This window comes from Rhinopithecus bieti, unplaced genomic scaffold, assembly GCF_001698545.2.
Source record: "Rhinopithecus bieti isolate Rb0 unplaced genomic scaffold, ASM169854v2 scaffold_7673, whole genome shotgun sequence".
Taxonomy (NCBI): Eukaryota; Metazoa; Chordata; class Mammalia; order Primates; family Cercopithecidae; genus Rhinopithecus; species Rhinopithecus bieti.
The window spans coordinates 1272821-1293530 of record NW_016806375.1 but is presented as its reverse complement, the minus strand read 5'-3'; positions in this window follow the sequence as shown (position 1 = coordinate 1293530).

The window sequence follows — 20710 nt, the reverse complement described above, 5'->3', positions numbered from 1 at the left end:
GGTTAAATGCATGTTGACTGAGAAACTTGCTGTCTTGATCGGACTTCACAGATTTCACCCATGTAGTGAGTGCTCAGCCATGCTTGGTGGGCGGAAGTCGGTATCTCCCCTGTTCTGGCAGATCCACTTTGGGGAACCCGGGAGAGTGGGGGAATTTCTCCCAGCGGGTGTGTTTGGTACATCAAGACCACCAGTGACCTCATAGCTGCCTCGGGCTGGTGCCACCTGCACAGGTGGGAGTGAGCTGGGCGCTGACATCTCCCTCCAGGTTGGGGCGGTAGGCTGGAGCCTAGGCTGGAGCCTAACGCCCTGGAGACAGAGGTCGTGCTCCTGGAGGCTCCGGTCGTGCTCCTAGCACCGCCACAAGTCACCTTGGACCACGCAGTTGCCAAGGTCCTGCGGCCTTTCCCGGCGCCTGGAGTGTGGGCATTGTGGGAGAGTGCCCCCTGAAGGCTCGCGGCCCTGAGTCCTGCAAAACAGATGTGCATGTTAAAAGCTGGCGTGGGCCGGTCACGGTTGCTCATGCCTATGATCCCAGAACTTTGGGAGGCCGGGGAGGGTGGATAACCTGAGGTTGGGAGTTCGAGACCAGCCTGGCCAACATGGTGAAACCCTGTTTCTACTTAAAAAATACAAAAATAGGGCCGGGCGCGGTGGCTCAAGCCTGTAATCCCAGCACTTTGGGAGGCTGANCCCTCCCGCTCTTCCTCCCTCCCTCCCGCTCTTCCTCCCTCCCTTTCTTCTTTACCTTGCTTTATTACTTGTCTGTCTTTCTTTTTCTCCTTCCCTCCCTCCCTCCTTCCTTCCTTCCTTCTTTCTTCTCCCTCCCTCCCTCCTTCCTTCCTTCCTTCTTTCTTCTCCCTCCCTCCCTCCTTCTTCCTTCCCTCCTCTTCCCTCCTTCCTTCTTTCCCTTCTCCCTCCCAGCTTTCTAAAGTGCTGGGATTACAGGCATGAGCCCCCGCGCACGGCTAACCAATCTTTTATTGATTAATGTTTAAGCAGCTTCCAATATTTTCTTATAAACAATATTGTCATGAACATCTTTCATTACATAAGGATAAATTCTCAAAGGGCAACCTCTAGGTTGAAGAGGAGACAACCTCTAGGTGTCATAGCACGTTAAATTTGGATATATATTGCTGTATTGCTGCCCAGGCAAGTTTAACCCACTCCCTACACCTCCCTCCAAGCAATGTATAGAGCATCTGTTTTTCCACTTACTCACAAACACTGGGAATTTTCATTTTTCTTCTTTTTTTTTTTTTAAGACTAGAGATAGGGTCTCGCTATGTTGCCCAGGCTGGTCTCACTCCTGAGCTCAAATGATCCTCCTACGTTGGCCTTCCAAAGTGCTAGGATTACAGGTGTGGTCTACTATGCCCAGCCAGAATGGTCATTTTTAATTTCTGCCAGTCTGTTAGGTATAAAAAGCTATCTTTCACAGGCTGGGCGCGGTGGCTCACGCCTGTAATCCCAGGATTTTGGGAGGCCAAGGCGGGCAGATCACGAGGTCAGGAGATCAAGACCATCCTGGCTAACACGGTGAAACTCCGTTTCTACTAAAAATACAAAAAATTAGGCGGGCGTGGTGGCAGGCGCCTGCAGTCCCAGCTACTCTGGAGGCTAAGGCAGGAGAATGGCGTGAACCCAGGAGGCGGAGCTTGCAGTGAGCCGAGATTACGCCACTGCACTCCAGCCTGGATGACAGAGCGAGACTCTGTCTCAAAAAAAAAAAAAAAAGGAAAGAAAAGAAAAAGCTCTCTTTCTTTCTTTTTTTCTTTTTTTTTTTCGAGACGGAGTTTCCCTTTATTGCCCAGGCTGGAGAGCAATGGCGTGATCTCGGCTCACCGCAACCTCCACCTCACGGGTTCAAGTGATTATCCTGCCTCAGCCTCCCAAGTAGCTGGGATTACAGGCTAATACAAAATTAGCCGGGTGTCTTAAACTGGTCTTAAACTGCCAACCTCAGGTGATCCAGAGTGCTGGAATTACAGGCGTGAGCCACCATGCCCAGCCAGCTATCTCATTTTAATTTGTGTTTCTTCTATAACCAAAGTGGTGAAATGGAAACATAGGTTTTCTTTATGCCTTCTTTTTGTTTGTTTGTTTTTTGTTTGTTTGTTTTGAGACAGGGTCTTGCTCTGTCTCCCAGGCTGAGGTACAGTGGCGTGACCTGGGCTCACTGCAACCTCCATCTCCCAGGTTCAAATTAAGTAATTCTCATGCCTCAGCCACCCAAGTAGTTGAGATTGCAGGCGTGAACCACCATACCCAGCTAATTTTTGTATTTTTAGAAAAGACGGGGCTTCACCATGTTGGCCAGGCTGGTCTGGAACCCCTGGCCTCAAGTGATCCTCCTACCTCAGCCTCCCAAAGTGCTGGGGTTACAGGCGTGAGCCACCACGCCTGGCCTGGCTTGCTCTTTCCTAACATGTATTTGCGACACAATATTCTTTTAATTATATAAAATAAGCCTTTATACTAAGTCTTATTATTTGATAGAAGTGCCCCTCCTAAATCTTCTAGTTTCATAAATTTCCTATCCTTGCTCTCCCATGTGACTCTAGAGTAAGTGTATTAAATTTTGCAAAAGATTTTGGTGATGTTTGATTGGATTGCTTTGTACTTACAGATTAAACTGGGGAGAACTGATATCTTTTTTTTTTTCTTTTTGAGACAGAGTTTAGATCTTGTCGTCCAGGCTGGAGTGCAATGACGCAATCTCGGTTCACTGCAACCTCCGCCTCCCAGGTTCAAGTGATTCTCTAGCCTTAGCCTCCCTAGTAGCTGGGATTACAGGCGTGTGCCACCACGCCCAGCTAATTTTGTATTTTTAGTAGAGGTAGGGTTTCACCATGTTGGCCACACTGGTTTCAAACTCCTGACCTCAGGTGATCCATCCACCTCAGCCTCCCAAAGGAGATTATAGGTGGGATTATAGGTGTGAGCTACCACGCCCAACTGAGAACTGACATCTTTTGCTCGTGATCATGATATATCTTGCCATAATTCGGATTTTTTTTTTTTTTTTTTTTTTTTTTTGAGACGGAGTCTTGCTCTGTCGCCCAGGTTGGAATGCAGTGGTGCAATCTTGGCTCACTGCAACCTCTGCCTCTGGGTTCAAATGATTCTCCTGCCTCAGCTTCCTGAGTAGCTGGGATTACAGGCACACGCCACCACTCCCAGCTAATTTGTCTGTGTGTGTGTGTGTGTGTTTAGTAGAGATGGAATTTCACCATGTTGGTCAGGCTGGTCTCGAACTCCTAACCTCTTGATCCGCCTACCTCGGTCTCCCAAAGTGCTGGGATTATAGGCGTGAGTCACCACACCCAGACTTAGATCTTTTTTTCTTTTCTTTTCTTTTCTTTTTTTTTTTTTTTGAGATGGAGTTTCACTCTTGTTGCCCAGGCTGAAGTGTAACGGCTCAATCTCAGCTCACCAAAACCTCCGCCTCCCAGATTCAAGCAATTCTCCTGCCTCAGCCTCCCGAGTAGCTGGGATTACAGGCATGTGCCACCACGCCAGGTCATTTTTTTGTATTTTTAGTAGAGACAGGGTTTCTCCATGTTGATCAGGCTGGTCTCGAACTCCTGACCTCAGGTGATCTGCCTGCCTCAGCCTCCCAAAGTGCTGGGATTACAGATGTGAGCCACCATGCCTGGTCAGTTCAGATCTTAATTAACTTTTTCAGTAAAGTTTCATAAATGCCTTCAGAAAGATGTTTTTTGGTTGGAGGATTTCTAGATGTTGTATGTTTGGTTTTGCTTTGCTTTTGTCAATATGTTTTTTTTTTTCCCTACTATATATTTAGGAATGTTTTTTTTTTTTTAATTAGAGACAGGGTCTTGCTGTATTGACAAGGCTGGTCCCAAACTCCTGGCCTCAAGCGATCCTCTTGCCTTAGCTTCCCAAAATGTTGGGATTATGAGCATGAACCACTCTACCTGGACTATGATTAATTATTATTGCTGGATTTCAACAAAGCTATTGGTTTTTTCCATGTTGAGCTCATAGCTTAGCACTTGCTGAAATCTCTAATTGGTTTTAAAGGTTTGTGTCATTAATTCTCTTGTGTTTTTAAGACCCCAATCCTATCATTGACAAATAGAGTTTTCTATCTTCCTTTCAAAGAGTTACACTTTTTCTTTTTCTTGTTTCATTACATTAGCTAGGACCTCCAGTATAATGTTGGGTAGAAGCAATAATAGTGAGAATCCTGTTTTTTCCTGACATGCCTGGGTATCCTTATAAGTTTCTCCATGAAATATGATTGTAAATACACTATTTCTACTTTTATCTTATTCTTTAAAATCAACTTTCAGTATTCTGAAAGCCACCTTCCTTTTTTTATCCAATAATTCTGTCTTGATACTAATTTACACAGGGAATGACAGAAACGAAGCAGTATGCTAAAACAAAGAGAAACTTCTGCAATAATAGAAATATTCTACATGTGTGCTGTCCAATATGGTAGCCAAGGATTTGAAATGTGGCAGTACAACCAAGGAACTGAATGTTACACGTAATTTAATTTACATTTAAATTTACAAACTTATACTTGATTCAGTTTTTGGAAAACTTTTAAGTATGCTTGGAACAACTGGGGTATGTGAAGGTATTTTTCAAATGTAACTTTTATCATATAAATACTGATCAGGTGTTTCTAGCGAACATTTAGTGCCCAATTGAGATGTGTTGTAAGTACAAAATACAAACCAGACTTCAACGATTTGGTTCCAAAGAAAAGGAGGTAAAATAGCTTAGTAATGATTTTATATTGATTACATGTTAAAATGTAATATTTTTATATAGTAGATTAAATATCATATTAAAATTACTTTCATCTGTTTGCTTTTATGATTCTAATGTGGTTATTAGAATATTTAAAATTACATTTGTGATTGCCTTTACATTTCCCTTGGACAGCATTTGAGAGAATGTAGTGGTGAGAGGAACCGGCTTCCCTGAACTTGAGGTTATGGCCCTATGACTTAGACCAGGCCTTTCATCCTTTCTGAACTTTGGTCACTTTGTGTTAAAAAAAAAAAAAAAAAAAACAGAGATAAGTCCACCCCTGTCCATCCCCTCAATGCTATTGTGAGAATCAAATCAAATAGGCACACAAAGCTGTTTTATAGGCTGTAAGAATAATTAAGAGCAACAATTACATATTTTTAGCTTTTGCTAGGAGCCAGGCTCAGCGCTAAATGCCTCCACGCATTTCTCTCACAGGCCCTATGAGGCAGGTGCTACTCCTATTTTGCAGATGAGGAAACTGAGCCTGAAAGAGGCTGAGTGACCTTTCCCTCGACCCACAGCCAGAATGTGGCACTGCCAGCGTCCCAAATCAGGCTGACTGAGTCAAGTGCCTACATCCTCAACTCACAGCACATTAAAGGGACAAAAAAAAAAAAAAAACCCAACCTACTGAGATTTGAAAAGCCGAACCCCAGGCAGGCCACGGTGGCTCATGCCTGTAATCCCAGAACTTTGGGAGGCTGAGGCAGGCGGATCACCTGAGGTCGGGAGTTCGAGACCAGCCTGGACAACATGGTGAAACCCTGTCTCTACCAAAAATACAAAAAATTAGCCAGGCGTGGTGATGGTCACCTGTAGTCCCAGCTACTCAGGAGGTTGAGGCAGGAGAATCACTTGAGGTGGGGAGATGGAAGCTGCAGTGAGCCAAGATTGCTGTCCACTGCACTCTCAGCCTGGGCAACAAGAGTGAAACTACATCTCAAAGAAAAAATGGAAGGAAGGAAGGGAGGGAGGAAGGGAGGGAGGGAGGGGAAAAGAAAAGCCGGACCCCAACTCCCAATCAATGTCAGAATCACAGACATCTGTGCACAGTTTTGCAGGTAGTGGAGTGCTCTGCTGAGGATGGTCGGCTGTGGGTCCATCCACACTCCAGCTAACAAGCCTGGGCAGGCCTGTCAACCTCTCTAAGCTTCCTCTAAAGAGTTAATAGCGATCACCCTCTGCTGGTAATTAAGTGAGATAATGCCTAGAAAAGTGTTAGCACAAGCGGGTCATGGTTGCTCACACCTGTAATCCCAGCACTTTGGGAGGCCGAGGCAGGTGGATCACCTGAGGTCAGAAATTCAAGACCAGCCTGGTCAACATGGTGAAACCCCGTCTCTACCAAATACACAAAAATTAGCTGGGCATGGTGGCGGGCGCCTGTAATCCCAGCTACTCGGGCGGCTGAGGCAGGAGAATCGCTTGAACCTGGGAGGCAGAGGTTGCAGTGAGCTGAGATCGTGCCATTGCACTCCAGCCTGGGCAACAAGAGCGAAACTTTGTTCCGAAAGAAAAAAGAAAAAAAGAAAAGTGTTAGCACAATGTCTTGCACGCAGGAATAACAATTTTTTTTTTTTTAATGGAGTTTTGCTCTTGTTGCCCAGGTTGGGTGCAATGGTGCAATCTCGGCTCACCAGCGGAACCTCCACCTCCTGCGTTCTAGCAGTTCTCCCGCCTCAGCCTCCCGAGTAGCTGGGATTACTAGCATGGACCACCATGCCCAGCTAATTTTAGTATTTTTAGTAGAGACGGGGGTTTCACCATGTTGGTCAGGCTGGTCTCGAACTCCCTACCTTACAGGATCCGCCCGCCTCGGCCTCCCAAAGTGCTGGGATTACAGGTGTGTGGGATTACACCCGGCCGGAATAACGATTTTTAATTGTGGCCTTTCCTCCTTCCAACGTGGCACCAAATACCAACTGTGTGGTTTGGACAGCTTGCTCAATCTTTTGGTTCCTGGGTTTTTGTTTTGTTTTGTTTTGTTTTGTTTTGTAAACAGGGATGAAGGTAGCTTCCGCCTCAGGATTTTGCATGTGGGTTAATTGAGAGTAGGATACTCCTAGATACAGTTAATACGGAACAGATTTGGTCATTTCGTACCCGTGATGTCCTTGATCAAGCGCTCTCCTCAGGGTCGGTGGTCGTTGCAGAGAGAAGCCCCGCCGCCGTGCGCTCCTCGGAAAGGGAAGTCGCGGGTGAACAACCGAGTATGCGATGAAAGGGGCAAAGTAAGAAAGCGCACACCGGCCCAAGGCACCATGGCGCGCGCCTGTGGTCCCAGGCGGGAGGATTGCTGGAGCCCAGGAGTTGGAGGCTGCAGTGAGCCGTGTTCGCGCCGCTGCACTCCAACCTAGGCGGCAGAAGAGCGAGACCTCGTCTAAAAAACTCAAGAAACTAAAAAAAGAAAGCACATCTCTTCCAGCAGAGGGCTCCCGGAGGCCCGGGCTGAGGAGGAACTGGGAGAATGGGGCAGGTTTGACCTGCAGCAAAGAGGAAGGGGGAGCAGCTTTGCGTCTGAGGCGGCCTTGGCCATTTGCTGTAGGGCCTCGCTGCCTTCCCACTGGGGCCACCTGGGTGAAGTTTACCCTGGCTCCCGCCTGCTGCACCGTCGCCTCCGGCCCCTCACTACAGAAATGAAGACTACTAAGGAGCATGAGCGTCGTAACCGCCCGCCTGGGGTTGACTTCTCTTGGAGTAATCGGCCACGTGACCCTAGCCACCCTCTCCTTTAAACGGCGCCCCAGGATCCCCGGCGGCAGAGATAAAGAGCTGGACTTTAGCCTCAGACGACCGTGCTCTTAAACCTTAGATGGATCTCATCCCAGCCGATGACCTCACAAGCTCCCGACGCTGTGCTCAGCTACCCTCGCCTGCGCTTGGGGAAGCGCTTCCTAGCCCGCCCCGCCAGGGTTACGGGTTACGCGGAAGATTGAATGGCACTCTTCCCACACTGTGTCTGGCGCGTCCAGGCTCGGTCACTTTAGGCTGCTTTCCTGAACCACCGCAGGTCCCTTTTCCCACAGCCGCACGAGTCCCCCCTCAGCAGGCTGCTTGCCCTCTCAGAACTTGTTTGCAGGGTCTAAAACGGCACTGGGGCTGTGGTGGCTGGCAAAGCACCCTGCAAATGTTAATCCCCTTTCCATCCCTAAAAGTTTGAGACCCGCCATTTAGCCTTACGGGGCCCGTTTTCCTCCTCTAGAAGCTGAAGATAAATGAGACACTTCTACATGAGGTTCATTTACTAATCATTCAGCCAACCGTGTTTTTGAAGTGCTGGGTACCGTGTGGTCTCAGGCAGGTCCCACCCATGTCCTCCTCTCTCTTTCCCCTGGCGGGTGTGTAGGCCCCTGGCGGTTCCCAGGGCTAGTCATGGCACCAGAATGCTGCAGGGTGAGAAATCTCAGAGCAATGTGGAAGCTTCTCATAGAGCTGCATTTACTCAACCACAAGGGACTAGTCTTTATTCTGAAACTTTCTCTTTGTATCTAGTTGTTAAAATGTCCGTTTCTTTTATGAAATGAGAGTAACCAGGGCTGGGAGTTTTCTTTTTTCTTATTTATTTATTTATTTTGAATTGAGACGAGGTTTCCCTGTGTTGTCCAGACTGTTCTCCAACTCCTGGGCTCAAGCAATCCTCCAGCCTCGGCCTCCCAAAGTGCTGGGATTACAGCCCTGGGCCACTGCGCCTGGCTGGGAGTTGATTTTCTAAATGTTCTCGGGTTCCCGGGTGCGGTGGATCACCCAGGCGCAGTGGCTCAAGCACCCCGTAATCCCAGCACTTTGGGAGGCGGGCAGATCACCTGTGGCCTGGTGACCAGCCTGGCCAACATAGTGAAGCCCCGTCTCTACTGAAAATACAAAAATTTGCTGGGCGTGCTGGTGCTCACCTGTAGTCCCAGCTACTTGGAAACCTGAAGCAGGAGAATCGCTTGAACCCAGGAGGCAGAGGTTGCAGTGAGCTGATGTGAGATCGTGCGACTGCACTCAAGCCTGGGTTACAGAGTTTGACTCTGTCTCAAACAAATAAATAAATAGATAAGTAAATAAATGTTATTTAGCAAAATTAAAAGTTGACAGGCAACTCCAGTGTGACAGGAAGGCCCTAGAGTGGCCTCCCGCGGTCCCCTTCTCCTGATATTCAAGCCTTTGTGTGATCCCCTCCCCTCAAGAGTGGCTGGGGCTGGTGACTTGCTTCTAAGAAATAGAATGTCGCAATAATGACTTCTGTGATTAGATTAGCAATGACTGTGACTTCCATCTTGCCAGGTGACTCTAGCTCTTCTTGGCTTGCACAGTTTGATGAAACAAACTGCCACACTGAAAAAGCAGCCAGGCTGGGGGCAGTGGCTCACACCTGTAATCTAGCACTTTGGGAAGCCAAAGCAGGTGGATCACGAGGTCAGGGGTTCCAGACCAGCCTGGCCAACATGGTGAAACTCTGTCTCTACTGACAATACAAAAATTACCCGGGCATGGTGCCTGGTGCCTGTAATCCCAGCTACTCGGGAGGCTGAGGCAGGAGAATCACTTGAACCCAGGAGGCGGAGGTTGCAGTGAGCTGAGATCGAGCCATAGAACTCCAGCCTGGGCGACAGAGCAAAACTCCCTCTCAAAAAAAAGAAAAGAAAAAAAAAAAGAAGAAGAAGAAAGGCAGCCAATGATGTAGCAAGGAGCTGGTGGCCTCTGACCAATAGCTAGGGGTACTGAGGGCCTCAGTCCAACAACCCTGGAGGAACTGAGTCCTGCCAACAGCCAGGTAAGCTGGAAGCAGGTGGTTCCCCAGTTGAACCTTAAGGCTACTAGCCCAGCGTGTAAAGTTTCAGGAGGCACTCACTGGTAACAAGTGAGCCCTGACCCCACCCTGTGTGGCCAACACCCTGAATAGCGCCTGTGAGATACCCTGCAGTGGAGAAGCCAGTGAATCTGTGCCCACTGGGTTTTGGGGTGATTCATTATGCAGCAATAGATAACCAATATATCTGGGTATTTTTAAATGTTCTCGGTCTGTGGAATCCAAAAACCAACTCCTTTTCAGGAGGTCATGTGAGGTATCTTAAGGGTGAAGAGGCAGCCCCAGGACAGACCTAGATTCCTTTTTGTTTGTTTGTTTTGAGATGAGATCTTGCTCTGCGCCCAGGTTGAAGCGCAGTGACAAAATCTTGGCTTACAGCAGCCTCAACCTCCTGGGCTCGAGCAGTCCTCCCACCTCAGCCTCCCAAGTAGCTGAAACTACAGATGTGCACCACCACACACAGCTATTTTTTTCTTTTTTGTATTTTTTTCTTTTTTCTTTTTCTCTGGCTATGTCGCCCAGACCTAGATTCTAATCTCAGCCCCTCCTCTAGTTAGCTCAGTAGCCTTAGGCAAGTTACTTTGATTTCTCTGAGCCTCAAATTTCTCACACAGAAAAATGGGTATAATACTGATTTCCTAAATTAAATTATATATGTGTAAACACCAATAATAACCATTTCTAGAGCATTCTTTTGTGTTAGAGCCAATGTTAAATGCTTTACAGGCATTATTGCATTTTATCCTCACAAACTTATGGGGCCAATTCATTTATTACCCCTATTCTTCAGATAAGAAAACTGAGAAGGCACAGGCGTTGTGTGTGCCAGATACATTGTAGGCCTTCAATAAACTGTCACAAATAAAGGAAAAAAAGCAAGCCTTCCAACATGCGCTTTCCTACCTGTTACCACTAGGTGGCAGCAAAGACAGGCAGACAAACCAGGCGTTAAACTTAGTTGAAAATGTATTCCTGAAAATAAATTTGTTTATTTAAATGAAATTGTATTCCTGCATTCTTTTTTATTTTATTTTTATTTTGAGACGGAATTTCACTCTTGTTGCCCAGGCTGGAGTGCAATGGCGCCATCTCGGCTCACCGCAACTTACGCCCCCAGGGTTCAAGCGATTCTCCTGCCTCAGCCTCCTGAGTAGCTGGGATTACAGGCATGCGCCACCACGCCCGGCTGATTTTTTTTTTGTAGTTTTAGTAGAGACGGTGTTTCTCCGTGTTGGCCAGGTTGGTCTTGAACTCGAACTCCCGACCTCAGGTTATCCGCCTGCCTCGGCCTCCCAAAGTGCTGGGATTACAGGCGTGATCCACCACGCTCGGCCTCCTGCGTTCTTTTACTAAGTATTTATGTGCCAAGTGATCTACAAGAACTAGTTATATTCTCGTCACAACCATATATGAGATTTGTTACTACCAGTTTACAAAGGCGGAGACGGGCTGAGAGGCGTGACTTCCTAAGGTCCACACAGCTAGAAAATGACATGAATTAAGTTAAACATGTGTTATGAATACTTCTAAAACTTTTCTATGCCAATATATTATTTATTTGTTTACTTATTTTGAGGCAGAGTCTCACTCTGTTGCCCAGGCTGGGGTGCAATGGCGCCATCTCTGCTCACTGCACCTCCATCTTCCGGGTTCAAGCAATTCTCACATCGCATCCTTCCAAGTAGCTGGGATTACAGGCACCAGCCACCACACCCAGCTAATTTTTGTATTTTTTTCATAGAGGCAGGCCTTCACCACGTTGGCCAGGCTGGTCTCAAACTCCTGACTTCAAGTGATCCACCCACCTCGGCCTCCCTAGGAGCTGGGATTACAGGCGTGAGCCACTGCGCCTGGCTCATATTATTCTTTAATTTGCTTCTTTCACCTGCCAGTGAATCTTAGAAACATTTCTAAGGAATCCATTCTTTTTGGCATCTGTACAGTATTCTATAGTGTGGGTGGATCACAAAATGTCTAGATAATAAACCCTCTGTGGCTAGTCATCTGAATTACTTCAAATTTTTTGCTTTTATCAAAAAACAAAGAAAAATGCTTCCAGAAATATCCACAAACAGATGTCACTGTGATGGTGTTTCTGTCGGTAGACTCCCAGGCGTGTGACCCCTGGATTGCAGGGTATGTGTAGCTGTGTAGCATGGCCAAGACAGTACCTAGGGGGAGAGATGAATGAAGAAAATGTCTCAGGTCCTTTCCCGGCAGAGATCCCAGCTGAGTGTACCCCTCTGTGCCTGGGGCACACGCACATTGCCTCTTTTAAGATTTTACTGTGCAAGCCCCATCACCACAATCTGACTAGAAGCCCCCAAGTTACTTCTGTGCTTTCATTGACATGAGAATTGTGCATGATTCATCCTGTGGGGCAGTGTGGATGGGAAGGACTGGCCCACTGCCAGGGGGTGGGGAGGGTCCCTTCTACTCCCCTGACACCATGCCACACCTTAGCTCATTCATTCTTCACTGTCCCTATCAGATAGGAGCTATGATTTTCCCCATTTTACAGATGAGGAAACTGAGGCTTAGGGAGGTGGAAGCACCCATTGGCATAAAAAGCATGGCATGGTGGGCAGTGCAGACGCAGGATAAGGTCAGGAAAACCAAACTAACTGGAATGGGGCGGTGGGGGCACTCCTAGACCCACAAGGGATGCAGAAGCACCCCAGGCAGGGCCCACAGGCGCCAGGTAGGGCCCACAGCAGTGAGGCTGGCAAGGGTTTTCCCAGAGAGGGCAACCTGGGTGTTCTTGCCCCACCTCTCCTGGGGCTGCCGGTCCTGCCCCCAGGAACATGTTATCTGTGTCCTGGAGACACAGCTGCAGATTCTCGCCAGCTGAGGCCCTCCTGGCAGGTGGTGTATGACCTTTGGACATGTAAACAGCCTTAGCCTGACCAGGGGTGGCTCAGCTTGGCACTGGGGCCTGCAGACCTGTGTGTGCCCAGGCAGGTGTGTGTGAATATGTTCAGGCCCATGAGGGTGTGTCAGGGCCATGAGGGTGTGTTTGGGTCTCCACACATCCACTTGAGATTGGACCTGGGGGCCGAGGACATCTCATTTATCCTGCTGCCTCCCCATACCCTGGGGAATCCTCAGGTTACTTCCTAAAAGAGGACCAGGCTGGAACCAAGAAATGCCAGAAGAACCTGAGGACCAGAGAGGGGCTGACATGTGCCTAGGGCCACCCAGCAGTCAGAGCCAGCTCCATAAATCTCTCTGCTGCAGACCCTGACCCTGCTGGTCCTACTGCCTCCCACCCACCACCTGAAGTTCCTCTTATCTCTGGGGCCCCGGAGCCTGCTGATTCCTGGGACAGGGCCCACCCTCCCTGGGGGGACCAGATGGATGGGACTGCAGGGCCTGCTCAGACCTGATAAGGGACTTGGCTCAGGCCTTTATCAGTGGGACTTGGGGCTCCCGACAGGCACGTGTCCCCGTTTGGGAGAGGAAGCTGTGAAGAGAGGGTGCCCAGCCCCTAAGCAAAAGAGATACAGGACAGAGACTTTTTAAAATACTTTTCTTTTTTTTTAATCTGTATTGCTTTCTCTGATTACAAAGACAATTCAGGCATGTTACAATTAATTAGAACATAACAAAAATAGATGGTATGGAAAGTGAAAGTGCCTGTAAATCTGCCTTCCAGACATAATCCCCGGGCCTGGTTTGGGGTCATCTCTCCAGATTTCTTTCCACACATAGATTAACATGGTCAATTAATCAATGAATTGGAATCATACAGAGCACAGTGTGGTGGCTCCTAGTGTGTCCCAGGTCCCAGTCATGTGGCTCCTTAGCTTCAAACCCAGACACATTACTAAACCTCTCTGAGTCTCAGTTTTCTGTCTGTAAAACCTCGCATGGATATCGTCGAGAGTAAACAAAATTACACAAGCCGGGCACTTCATGGGCCTACACCCAGTTCAGTGAGCTCTTGATAAAGGGCAACATCACCAGTGTCATCACACAACCTACCTTTATTTTTCATTTAACAACCTAATGTGTGTTTTCTTTTAATTACAAATAAAAAAAAAAAAACAAGGACATCTCTCCATATTAGTGCCTAGAGATGTAGTAAACTCCTTTTGAAAATTCAGCACTTTCCGTGTATGGGTGAGTCATCTTTTTTTTTTTTTAAACAACTGTATTGCAGTATAATTTACATACAATCAAATGCACCCAAAGAAAGAGCACAGTTGAATGAGTTTTGGAAAATTATTTGGCCATGTAACCACTGCTACAGTGAAGTCTGGAACATTTCCGTTGTCCGGAAGGTTCCTTCATTCCCCTTTGCAATTAATCTCCTGCCCCCACACCCAGCCCCAGGCAACCACTGAACTGTTTCCTGTCCCTGTAGTGTAGATTTCCCTTTAGTAGAATATCGTAAATGAAATCCCACAGTATGTTCCCTCTCGGGGAAGGCTTCGTCCACTTGGCATAATGCTTTTGAGATTTCTCAATGTTGTCACTGTCGGGTCACCAGTAGCTCACGGCTTTGCTGTGCTAAAGAGCGCCCCATTGCAGGACGTGTGATCTGTATCCCTTCATCTGCTGGGGACATTTGGATGGTTTCCAGTTTAGAGCTACAAATCTCCTATTTTTAAAACCCCAATTAGGAAGGACATGAAGACTGCTTCTAGGCCAGGTACGTGGCGGTTCACACCTATGATCCCAGCACTTTGGGAGGCCGAGGTGGGTGGCTCGCCTGAGGTGGGGAGGTCGAGACCAGCATAGCCAACATGGTGAAACTCTGTCTCTACCAAAAATACAAAAAAAAATTAGCCAGGTGTGGTGGGCACCTGTCATCCCAGCTACTCAGGAGGCTGAGACAGGAGAATCGCTTGAACCTGGGAGGCAGAGGTTGCAGTGAGCCAAGATCGCACCACTGCACTCCAGCCTGGGCGACAGAGCAAGATTCCATTATAAAAAAGAAAATAAATTAAAAAAAGAAAAACAGACTGTTTCTAAATGTTTACTGTTAGCTTATAAACAATACTGCAATCACTGGCTATGCAAATTTGCATGGACATTTTGTGGGAGGAGTGTCATGACACTAGAGGTAGAACAGAAAAAAATACATTTTTTTTTTTTTTGGGCAAATCCAATGCTTTCTGAAGAAACATTTTTTAAAGAATCTCTGCCGGGTACAGTGGCTCACACCTGTTATCCCAGGACTTTAGGAGGCCAAGGCGGGTGAATCACCTGAGGTCAGGAGTTAGAGACCACCCTGGCCAACATGGTAAAACCCCATCTCTACGAAAAATATAAAAACTAGCCAGGCATGGTGGTGGGCACCTCTAATCCCAGCTACTAGGGAAGCTGAGGCAGGAGAATTGCTTTGAACCCAGGAGACGGAGGTTGCAGTGAGCCAACACTGTGCCACTGTACTCCAGCCTCGGTGACAGATGGGACTCCATCTCAAAAAGAAAAAAAAAAAGATTCTCCTGGCCAGCCTGGCATGGTGGCTCACTCCTGTAATCCCAGCACTTTGGGAGGTTGAGGTGGGTAGATCACTTGAGTCTAGGAGTTCAAGATCAGCCTGGGCAACATAGTGAAAATCCTTTTTTTTTTTTTTTGAGACAGAGTTTTACTCTCCTTGCCCAGGCTGGAGTGCAGTGGCACAATCTCAGTTCACAGCAACGTCTGCCTCCCAGGTTCAAGCAATTCTCCTGCCTCCACTCAACTAATTTTGTCTTTTTAGTAGAGACATGGTTTCTCTGTGTTGGTCAGGCTGCTCTCGGACTCCTGACCTCAGGTGGTCCGCCCACCTCGGCCTCCCAAAGTGCTGGGATAACAGGCATGAACCACCAGGCCCAATCTTTTTTTGTTTTGCTTTGTTTCTTTTTTTTTTTTTTTAGATGGAGTCTTGCTCTGTCACTCAGGTTGGAGTGCAGTGGCACGATCTCAGGTCACTGCAACCTCTGCCTCCCGGGTTCAAGTGATTCTCTGTCTCAGCCTCCCAAGTAACTCGGATTACAGGTACCTGCCGTTATGCCTGGCTTATTTTATATTTTACTAGAGAGGGGTTTCAACATGTTGGCCAGGTTGGTCTCGAACTCTTGAACTCAGGTGATCCACCTGCCTCGGCCTTCCAAAGTGCTGGGGTTACAGGTGTGAGCCACCATGCCTAGCCACAAAACTCCATTTCTTAAAAAAAAAAAAAAAATAGCTGGGTGTGGCCTGGTACAGCGGCTCACGCCTGTAATCCCAGCACTTGGGGAGGTTGAGGTGGGTGGATCACCTGAGGTCAGGAATTCTAGACCAGCCTGGCCAACATGGTGAAACCTTGTGTCTACTAAAAATACAAAAATTAGCTGGGAGTGGTGGCGGGCGCCTGTAATCCCAGCTACTCAGGGGGGCCGAGGCAGGAGAATCACTTGAACCCGGAAGGCGGAGGTTGCAGTGAGCTGAGATTACGCCATCACACTCCAGCCTAGGCGACAAGAGCTAGACTTTGTCTCAAAAAAAAAAAAAAAAATTAGCTGGGTGTGATGGTGCACACTTGTAGTCCTAGCTGCTCAGGAGGCTGAGGTGGGAGGATTGCTTGAGCCCAGGAGGTAGAAGTTGCAGAGAGCAGAGATCACACCACTGCACTCCAGCCTGAGTGACAGAGCGAGACCCTTTCTCAAAAAAAAAAATTCTCCTTGTTCCAGCTGGAGACCCAAAGGCCCAGAGAAGGCAAGCAATGTGCTCAAGATCAAGCAATGAGTGAGTTTCCATGCAGAGGCCAGAACTCAGCTCGGCCTTTACCCATGCCTCCCCAAGCCCTTGCACAAAGCAGGGTGGGTACACCACAAAGAGTATCCCCAAATGATGCTCAAGACCTTGATGATGATGATGGTGATGGTGCTCGCTACTGGTATTAAGTGCTTACCCTATGCGAGGCAGTGTTCTAAGTTCTTTGCCTGGATCCACTCACTTTAATCCACACATATCCCAATGAAGGAGGTAAACTTACTATTCCCATTCTATAGATAAAGAAACTGAGGCACAGAGAGTTTAAGCACCTCGCCTAAAATCACACAACCAAGAAGAAGCAGAGCTGAGACTCACACAGGGTAGTCGGGCTCCAGTGCTGCAGAGTAAGGAAGAGTCTGAGTCCCTGCTGAGTAAGGAAGGTGACATGGCATGGTGGATACAATCTGAATCAGATGCCAGGTGGCCAGGGAGTCTGTCCCCAGCTAGCTGGGTAATGTGGTCAATTCCCACCCTGGGACTCCCTTTACCTACCAAAAGGGAAAAGAGGCAGTTTAGCAAGAGGCTCTCAGGATCCTTTGGAAATGTGGTTTTTTATTCCATTTTGTTTTGCTTTTTCAGACAGTCTCATTCTGTCGCCCAGGCTGGAGCACAATGGCACGATCTCTGCTCACTGCAACCTCTGCCTCCCAGGTTCAAGTGATTCTCCTGCCTCAGCCTCCCTTATGAGTAGCTGGGACTACAGGCACCCACCACCATGCCCGGCTAATTTTTTGTATTTTTAGTAGAGGTGGGGTTTCACCATGTTGGCTAGGCTGGTCTTGAACTGCTGACCTCAAGTGCTCTGCCCACCTTGGCCTCCTAAAGTGCTGGGATTACAGGCATGAGCCACTGTGCCCGGCCTGGCAATGTGGTTCTACATGTATTTTCTTTCTTTTTCTTTTTTTCTTGCCCTTTGTGAACAAAGCTAGAAGTATTTTTGTAGAGCTGAGCTGACAGGAGAAAAAGAGAGCTAGAGCTTGTGGCTTCACTCCTGAACTGGGTCAGGAGAGATGAGTGGTCTGGTGGCTTTTTTGGGATGGACATGGGAGGCATGGACTCATCCTCAGTGGGCAAGGGATGTGGCCTCTGTCCCCTGGGACTGGCTCTCTTGTCATACCGTTTTTCACTGCTGGTTTGGATGCCTGGAATCCATGGGAGTAGGGTGACAGCCTGTGCCCTCCACCTGATGGCAACATGTTGTCAGTCTCACAGCCCCTCCTCCTCCAGGTCACCCATCTCCTCCCTCCCCTGGGCCCTGCTACTCGGGGGACTGAGGTGAAAGAATCACTTGAGCTCAGGAGGCAGAGGTTTGGTGAGCCAAGATCGCACCACTGCACTCCAGCCTGGGCAACAGAGCGAGACCCTGACTCAAAAAACAAAAAACAAACAAGAAGAAGAATTTATATGAATGAATATTCAATTCTCCTAAGGACCCTATAATGTAAATATCCTATTACACATTTTCCAGATGAGATATTTGAGACCCAGAGAGGTTGAGCACCTTGCACCAGGTCACACAGCATCTATGGGGCAGAGCCAGGATGTGGGTCCAGGCAGACTATTCCCCAGCCCACACTCTTAACCAACACACTGTATCTTCCTTCCCACTTACGGCACCCCAGAGCCCCTGACTCTTTCGCAATCCTGTCCTTCCTACAGCGTCAGCCCCTCTCCATCAGCTAGGGGCTGGAGTACAGTGATGCAGGGTTGCTGTTTTTTTGTTTTTGTTTGTTTGTTTGTTTGTTTGTTTTTTGAGACAGAGTTTGGCTCTTGTTGCTCAGGCTGGAATTCAACGGTGCGATCTTGGCTCACCACAACCTCCACCTCCCGGGTTCAAGCGATTCTCCTGCCTCAGCCTCCCAAGTAGCTGGGATTATAGACATGCACCAGCATGCCCGGCTAATTTTGTATTTTTAGTAGAAATGGGGGTTTCTCCATGTTGGTCAGGCTGGTCTCGAACTCCTGACCTCAGGTGATCCACCTGCCTCGGCCTCCCAAAGTGCTGGGATTACAGGCGTGAGCCACCGCACCTGGCCCAGTGTTGCTGTTAATATTAAGAGCACAGGAGCCAAAGTTGACAGCCAGGTTCAAGTCCTAACTGCTACTCACTGGCTGTGTGTCTTTGAGCAAGCCTCAGAGCCTTTCTCTTGTTCTATAGAAAATGGTAACAACAGGATCCACCCCACAGGTTTATTGTGAAGATTAAATCAGTAGTGTAGACCAGTGGCTCTCAAAGAATAGTCAGGAGACCTCTGAGGATCCCCAAGACTCTTTCAGGGGATCCATGAAGTCAAAATTATTTTCTTTTTTTTTTTTTTTTTTGAGACGGAGTCTTGCTCTGTCACCCAGGCTGGAATGCAGTGGCTGGATCTCAGCTCACTGCAAGCTCCTCCTCTCGGGTTCATGCCATTCTCCTGCCTCAGCCTCCCAAGTAGCTGGGACTACAGGCACCCGCCACCTCACCCGGCTAGTTTTTTGTATTTTTTAGTAGAGACAGGGTTTCACCGTGTTAGCCAGGATGGTCTCGATCTCCTGACCTCGTGATCCACCCATCTCGGCCTCCCAAAGTGCTGGGATTACAGGCTTGAGCCACCGCACCCGGCCCTAAAATCATTTTCATAATAAGACTAAGATGTTGCCGAGAGCAGTGGCTCACGCCTGTAATCCCAGCACTTTGGGAGGCCGAGGCAGGCGGATCACTAGGTCAGGAGATCGAGACCATCCTGGCTAACACGGTGAAACCCTGTCTCTACTAAAAATACAAAAAAAATTAGCCGGGCACGGTGGCGGGCGCCTGTAGTCCCAGCTACTCAGGAGGCTGAGGCAGGAGAATGGCATGAACCTGGGGGGCGGAGCTTGCAGTGAGCAGACATCGCACCGCTGCACTCCAGCCTGGGCGACAAAGCGAGACTCTGTCTCAAAAAAAAAAGAAAGAAAAGACTAAGATGTTATTTGCCTTTTTCACTCTCATTTTCTCTTGAGCGTATGGTGTTTTCTGGAGGCTACATGTCATGTGATATCACAACAGACTGAAAACAGAGGCAGATAGGAGAATCCAGCTGCCCGCTATGCAGCCAGACATTAAAGAAATCTGGAATAATGTAAAACAAAGCTACCTTCACACTATTTTTTTTGTTTTGGAAAATATGGTTATTTTTCATAAAATAGATGATTTATGTTAATGTGTAGTGTCTGTTGCTACTTTTACATTAATTAACATTTATAAAATTTCCCATTTTTTTTTTTTTCTTGAGACACAGCCTCACTGTCACCCAGGCGGGAGTACAGTGGTGCCATCTTGGCTTACTGCAACCTCCACCTCCCGGGTTCAAGTAATTCTCTTGACTCAGCCTCCCGAATATCCGGGATTACAGGTGTATGCCACCACTCCCAGCTAACTTTTATATTTTCAGTAGACACAGGGTTTCACATTGTTGGCCAGACTGGTCTTGAACTCCTGACCTCAAGTGGTCCATCCTCCTCGGCCTCCCAAAGGGCCAGGATTATAGGCATGAGCCACCATGCCCAGCCCTCAGCTTTAATTTCGAATACAGTCAGTATTGATAGATATATAACCCACATAAACAAAAACTCTTTGGGGTCCTCAATAATTTTGAAGAGTATAAAGAGTTTCCAAGACTGAAAAGTGTGAGAACTGCTAAGTGAGTGCAAGGTTCTGGCTACACATGTGGAAGAAAGCGCCCTGATCTTGGGCTCCCTAAAATGCATCAATCCCCTGTCCCCGGGCTGTGACTCCCCTCCTCTGCCTGCCCTGCTGGAGGCAGTTGCTAAACCGCAGGTGGCTGCACAATGGCCAGGATGGTGGCTGCTCAGTGACCCTGGACTAGACTCTGGGATGCTCTGAGCTTCCTGTTTCTTCACCTGAAGGACCAGCATGATCAGTCAAGCAGATTTCTCAGCCACCTTGAACTGTTGACATGTGGAGAAAGTGTGAACGATAAATCCTAAATCAGGTGTGTTAGGCTGTTTTTGCATTGCTATAAAGAAATACCTGGCCGGGCACGGTGCCTCATGCCTGTAATCCCAGCACTTTGGGAGGCCGAGGCAAGCAGATCACCTGAGGTCGGGAGTTCGAGACCAGCCTGACCAACACGAAGAAACCCTGTCTCTACCAAAAATACAAAATTAGCCGGATATGGTGGCACATGCCTGTAATCCCAGCTACTTGGGAGGCTGAGGCAGGAGAATTGCTTGGGAGGCTGAGGCAGGAGACAGAGGTTGTGATGAACCAAAATCGTGCCATTGTACTCAAGCATGGGCAACAAGAGTGAAACTCTGTAAAAAAAAAGAAAGAAAGAAAGAAAAGGAAGGAAGGAAGGAAGGAAGAAGGGAAAGGAAGGGAGGGGAGGG